Genomic DNA, 7351 nt, shown 5'->3' with positions numbered 1-7351 from the left:
TGTAGGTTTGAAGTATGAAAAATATGATGATAGTTGGATTCCAAGATTCCGGACCTGGTATTGGCAGAACAACCACAAGAGCTAGTCAGGCATTAGTAGTAATGTTAAGGTGTTTGTTTGATAAATGGAAACAGCCTATCAGTTATTTTCTGTCTGGTAATGTCATGAAAGGCCATGCTCTAAAACAAATAATAGAGGAGGGGGTGAAAAAGCGCTTACAGATTGGATTTGACGTTCGGGCTATTGTAGCTGACCAAGGCTCAAATAACAAAAGACAAACCTTTCTTTCACATAGACCAGCATCATGTATGGTGCTTGTATGATCCTCCTCATTTAATAAAAAGCATTAAAAACAACTTCAGGAAGTATGGAGCAGCTTTTAAAAATAAAATAATTGCTCAGTGGAGCCATATTGAGGACTTTTATCAACAAGACTCACAGGCACATAAATTTGCCTTGGCCCCAAAGCTAACCAATGCACACATCTTTACTCCTGCTTTTAAGAAAATGCGTGTTGTTCGTTTGGCAACCCAAGTCCTCAGTCGGACTGTAGCAGCTGCACTAAGCACTTATGTTTCTGTAGGGAAGCTACCCAGTTCTGCTGCTCATACAGCCGAGTTTATTGCTATGTGGAATGATATTTTTGAGAATGTGAATTGAAGAACTTTTAAGTATGTGAAAAGTTAAAGAAACCAGTGAAAGTCACAGGTCCTCATCTTTCCTTTTGGTAGGAAGCAACTGACTGGATCAAGGGAATGCATTTTAATACTTCTAATAATGTACAGTACATTGTCTTACTGGGTGGAAACTAACTCTACAAGCAATGATTGGCCTGATGGGGGAACTACAGTCTGTTGAAGGTTTCAAGTTTCTACAAAAATCCTGCCTAAACCAGGACTGTCTTGAAAATCTGTTCTCTGTGATCTGACAGAAGGGAGGTAACAGGGATAATCCAGTTCCTAATCAGTTTCATTTCCAAAACAGGCCTCTATGTACCGTTGGCTGCTATGTATCATCCCTGGCTGCTATGTACCATCCATGGCTGCTATGTACCATCCATGGCTGCTCTGTACCATCCATGGCTGCTATGCACCATCCATGGCTGCTATGTACCATCCATGGCTTTTATGTACCTGGCTGCTATGTGCCATCCCTGGTTACTATGTACCATCCCTGGCTGCTATGTGCCTCATTATTTTCTTCGAAAAGGACAACTTAGGAACGCCAGTGGTTGTTTGCCAAGCAAAATAAGAATAGAGCAAATAGAGCTCTGCTCATTATTTGCTTCGAAAAGGACAACTTAGGAACTCCAGTGGCTGTTTGCCATGCAAATAACGAATAGGGCAAATAGAGTTCTGCTCATTATTTGCTTTGAAAAGGACAACCTAGGAACTCCAGTGCTTCGAAACCCCAGCGAACTTGCATCCTCAGTTAACCATTTTATATTTCCATGGCATCAGCACTTTTCCTTTGCTCAGGATGTGGACTGTGTTTGCCCTAGACAGGAAGCCCTTATCTGTGACTTATGCAACAAGTGGCGCCACCGCTTATGTGGTACAGCAATATCACAACCTGAGTACCGGAATATAAACAGACGATTGAAAGCTAGTGAAGTTTTCATGTGGTGTTGCCTAGACTGTCCTGATTGGATGGAAGTTTCAGGTACAATTATCTTTCTGTTTGTTAGGGAATGATAATGATAGTTGATAGTGGGGGTGATGAGAATGATGGTAGTGGTGGAGATGATGATAGTGGGGTGGTGGAAATGAAAACGGGGGTGATGATATTTTACACCCTGGTTTCAGGTGATGCCAATGATCCTTTTAATGCCTTCCCAGTCGAAGAGCAGCCTGCAACAATCAACAACACACCCAATGGCTTCAACATCACACTTCCTATTGATGACATCACGCCAGCTGCAGAAACATCATTAGATGATGAAGCGTTACCAACAACGATCCTTGCAGACACTCCTGTGACCTACAAAATTGTTTCCTGTGGAACAAGAAAAGGCAGCCCTCTCCTCGCTGATTCTTTGGGTTTTACGTACACCAGGAAGCGAGAGTCATCTGTCTGTCACATGGATATGCAGCAAATAGGAACAATGAACTTCAAAAGTGGACATCACCAACACACACATCCTGGGGATCCTGGTGCTGAACTCAAAGCATCAACACGAGCTTTCGTTAAAAAGTCTGCTTTGGAATTTCCATTTGCATCATCTGGGGAAATAGTAAAGAAAGCACTCTCAAGCTGTGAAAATTCAGATGTTGCCTTAACAAATATAAACACTCTAGTCAGATGCACCAATCGCACCAGGGAAGGACAACGTCCAAAACACCCTGAAGGTATTAGTTTTGAATTAAATACAGATCATGTTCCACAGAACTTTCTTCAAGCTCATCTATTTGAAAATGGACAACGGCATATCATATTTGCAAAACCAATTCAGTTGCAACACCTGTCCAAAGCTAAAGTTTGGTATATGGACGGAACTTTTAAAATTGTTTGTACCCCGTTTGTTCAACTTTTAAGTGTGCACAGTTTTATAAAGAAGGATGGAATTACGAAACAGGTTCCACTGTGCTTTGTCCTAATGTCAAGAAGAAAGAAAAAGGACTATGTAACTATCATAAGAAAAATTACTGATTTAACATCAACATCTGTTTGTGAAGTTGTTTTGGATTTGAAAGAGCACTATGGTCAGCAGTGCGAGTGTTCGTTCCCGAGGCTTCCCTTCATGGCTGCTGGTTTCACTGGGCCCAAGCAGTGTACCACAGACTGAAGAGACTAGGTCTACAAAATGCCTATATTAATCAACTCACTGTAAGACAATTCATTCGGCTGTTAATGGCGCTGCCAAACTTACCTCCATCTCATATAGAGCCAGCTTTTTGCCATATCACTAACCAGCCACTTCCTGATCAGCGACTTCAAGTTCTCATTACCTACTATGAAAAAAACTGGATCAGGAACGAGATGCATCCTCCACATTCTTGGAGCTCTTACAAGCGCCCTGTTCAGACTAATAATGATGCAGAAGGGTGGCACCATGCAATTAACAGGGTAGCAAAAACCAATTCTATAAACATGTACCTCTTAATTAGTATTCTACATGATGAATCTAGTAGAATTCCTAAGATTGTAAAATTAGTAAAACAAAAGAAAATGTATAGATACCAAAGGAAGCATGCTATCCAAAAGCAAATTAACCTCGATGACCTATGGATGAAATATGAGAACAAATCCATAACATCATCAGAATTTCTAAACCAGTGCGCTGAACTGCTGCATCATGCTGAGGACTAAGCCTGTATTAAGTCAATGTACAGTATGAGTATGCTGAATTTTATTGACTGACAAATTTTAATTGTTGTATGCAGTTTTAATGTTTATGCTTTTGTGTTACCTTTTACTGTAGTTTCATCTTTTATCATGTAATTTTTTCATTACTTTTGTATAATGTGTTTCATTAATATCATAATTTTTTTTACAATAAATATTTTATCTTCCTACTTGGTATCTGGTACATAGCAGCCTTGTTTGGTACATACAAGCCGGTACATAGCAGCCCAACAATGGTACATGTAAGCCAAAGCAGTGGTACATAGGAGCCGGTACATAGCAACTAGCATTCTTCATTTCACCTTCAGACAGATTCTGTGTAACTCACTCATAACACCATCTTCCTCTTCCAATTGTGCACCAGATGCTGATTCTTTATTCTTCACACTTTCAGAACTGAACAAAGTTTGCAAACAGTCATGTTCTACTTCCAGAAAAGCATAAGCTTCCTCCTTTTCAGCTACTTATTTTGATACTAGTGACTTGTCGTATGAATATGATGGTGACATATTGGATTCCAATGGCATGAATTATGTTTTAGGATATGTGCTGAAAAAACTTAATGTATCATGTGACACTGACACATGTAACACATCTGTTTTACAGACCTGAATTATTGAGTGAATCTAGCCAGTTACTTACACACATGAAAACTGTGAACACTTCCAACAGAGATTTCGGTGGTCTCATAGTCCCATCAGAGGAACTGATGCAATCATTTCTATGTCCACAGTTCTGTGATTGAACCATTCCTTTCTGACATGTCAAATCTTATTGGAACTGATATAAATTCCAAATTAACCACGTGCATTATGGGAACTTGTCACAGCTTGCACTGTGTAGGAGCTGTTTGTTTAAAATTGTCAACGCATATTGCAGAATAGCAATATATTGGAAAATCAATAAATTATATAACCACTTTCAAGCTTCTCAAATGCAAAAACAAAGTAGGAAATCTTTGATTCTGAAACATCTATAGTTCAATCATGTACACATGATTCTTTGCTAAACTATGATAAAAGTTATTAGAAAGGAATAGTCTCCTATTGTTATTTCCTCTTCTTCTAGTGATTATTTTTTTTATTATAAATAACCGGAACAGTAGTGGTTGCAGTTTCCTACAGACAGCAAAAAGCTAACCTAACCTATTCAAAACAATATCGCCAATTTATTATCAGTGTTATCATCATGATCATTAACAGCACCAGTGTTCTTTATCAACGTCATTATATTCATCAGTGCCTTCATGCCTGGCTGTGGAGTAACTTTTTTTTTTAATGGGGGAATAATACTGTACTGTTTAGAGGGCATTAAATTAATATTTTCCAGCTGTAAAACTGTATGTTTTACGTACGAACTAGTCTGCAAGAATAGAATGCTCATTTCATGCATCCAGTAAAATACCTGTAGTTCAGTATTCTGTATTTTAGATATCCAATAAAATGTTTCAACCTAATGTCTGTTTTTATTTATTTATTTGTTTTCATATCTATACTGGTACTGTAGTGTCAGTGATATATAATAGTTAAAAACAGGTAGCATTGTATTAGAAATCCAACATTCTTAGTGAAGAACTTGAATAAAGGGAAGTTGTATTGTTCAGACAGCTAATTTCATCCTTTAGTTTAAAGATATATGTATGATTTTGGAATATTGTGCATAAACTTTGGTTTATGTGTATTGATTTTGGAATATTGTGCATATACTTTCCATGTGTATCCAAATAATTAGCCTACAAAAGTCTGCAAAATTCGTACAAATTACAATAAAACTAAATCTACACTAACCATAATATCGGTGGAGCATAGGCAGTGAGAGTGAGTGATTATTCCTGTCTACCGCTAGAGGTGCCACAGTCTGGGGAAGAACGAAAAATTAACACTGACTGGGCAATCCTTAAATAGTAAAATATCGTTGGCATCTAGCAGTCATATCATGACCTGGCGTCATGCTGAAATGGGCGCCAGTGGCTGCTGCTGGTTGCTGGAAATGTGGAACGTGCACGATCTGCGCATCAACCTAGAAGAGTGTTATTCTTGCACAGGAGAAATGAGAAACTCCTCAGAAAAAATGTACAATTTCGTAAATGTACTGAGGAAGCGAACACTCTACACAATATTTTGACGAGGCAAATACTGGGACCAATTCTCAGCCAACGACAAGTGTTGTTATAACTTGTCACTTGTTGCCACTTATCTAGGTCTCGCACCACTTCCTAAGTGTTTGCAGGGCCTCCCTTGTCAAAATAAAAGTTTATTCATCAGATGTATTGCCCGGAGCATGCATCATCACACTGCATGTTCCACATTCACTGTGTGATATTCCATATCACAGCATTGATGAACAAAAAGTTTAAAGTTTCTTTCTGAAAGACTTCAAATCCTCAAACTGCCTCAGCTCAGGAGGAAGCTTGCTATAAAATGTATGAGCTGTGAAATAAGCACCCTTCTCTCCTCACTATTTTCTGCCCTTAGACTTTCAATTCTCTGCAAGGGAAAATGTGAGGATTATGGTAATATTATTTACCGACGGCTAGCAAGTCTACTAGGTTCAGTAAACAAACATAAAATGCATATCTTTGGCCTAAAGGAATGACGAAACATCCAAGAATTACTTTTAAGACAATTATATAACAACGCCTTGTGAACAGTCTATACCCTGTAAACCCCACTGATGTAAAAATTTGGACAAAAAGATACAAGAATTACTTTTAGGGTAAAACTACATCAGCTGATTGCAAGTAGCCTAGGCAAAAGAAAAAAAAACGTTTTCCTGGATTAGCCTAAAAGAATGACAAAACATTTAAGAATTACGTTAAGGCAAATAATTGGCGGCTAGCGAGTGCCTATGCCTGGAAAACACCATTTGAAAATTAATATTACAACAAAACTGAAGATTTGCAAGTAATCTGAGTAAGATGCAAGAATTGCATTTGAGGGCAAGCGGCACACAAGTAGCCAAGACAAAAAAAAGTTTTGCCTGGATTATCCTAAAAGAATGCCGAAACATTGAAGAATGACTTTTACACAATTATATCGGCGGCTTGTGAGTGTCTAAGCCGGGAAAACACCATTTGAAAATTAATTTTAAGGCAAAATTGTACCGAAGGCTTGCAAGTAATGCAAAGGATATAGCCTAAAGGAATGGCATAACACATACGAGGACTACTTAAGGGCAGAATTATCGGTGGCTCATAAGCCTAGATACCAACAAAAGACTTTTAGACAAAAATTCTGATAATGAATCAACTTAATAGCAAAAACAAGCAAAAAAACTCATCCTGAGATTTCATGAAAGTTACTAATACGCATTTCAGTGGATGTGTACACCACTGAAATCCAGATATATAACCGGAAAATAAAGAATACAGCTGCCGCCATACTCAGTGTTCACCCGAACATAACGAGAACAAATTGAGGTTATCTGCTAAAGTCATTCCTAATATTCCCGGTAGTGGGTGGAACTGGTCACCTACACAGACGTACGAAGTGTTACCCGCGAAATTTTGAACACAAGCTGCCGTGTAAAGTGAAATAATAGGTATGTAATTACTTGGTAAGTTACTTGTATAAAATTATAAATCTAATGATAAGTTTAAGGTTGAGGTAGTTCCTCTCTGAAGTACACAGCCCACAAAAAGTCTACCAATGTAGGTGTTAGGGACGCGTCACTTAAAGTACTGTTTTTATACACAAGTATGCCACTGATCATAACCTAATGAGTCTGTGATCTCAAATTGCTGAAATTGGAGCACCTATAACAAGCTGTTTCATTACATCTTAACAATGGAAATTCAAAGCCTTACACTTGAAAGCTCTCAGGAATCTACCGAGTTTGTCATACACCTCAAAATCAATTCTACAGACATTAATGGTTTACAATCCATGAAGTAGAAAATTATGCTGTTAATAAACTCCTTGGAATTATTACTATTATTTATCCAAAAATCCAAATTTATGTAATCATAATAATTGTTGAATAATTGTTGAATTTCTAAGGCGTCTTA

At 38.0% G+C, this 7351-nt stretch overlaps 1 pseudogene; it reads left to right on the top strand.

Moving 5' to 3' along the window:
* Nucleotides 1-1450: 1450 nt before the first annotated feature.
* Nucleotides 1451-3534, top strand: LOC136841223 (uncharacterized; annotated as a pseudogene).
* Nucleotides 3535-7351: the final 3817 nt, after the last annotated feature.

Source organism: Macrobrachium rosenbergii, chromosome 8, assembly GCF_040412425.1.
Source record: "Macrobrachium rosenbergii isolate ZJJX-2024 chromosome 8, ASM4041242v1, whole genome shotgun sequence".
NCBI classification, from domain to species: domain Eukaryota; kingdom Metazoa; phylum Arthropoda; class Malacostraca; order Decapoda; family Palaemonidae; genus Macrobrachium; species Macrobrachium rosenbergii.
This window is presented reverse-complemented; position numbering and strand designations above follow the sequence as displayed.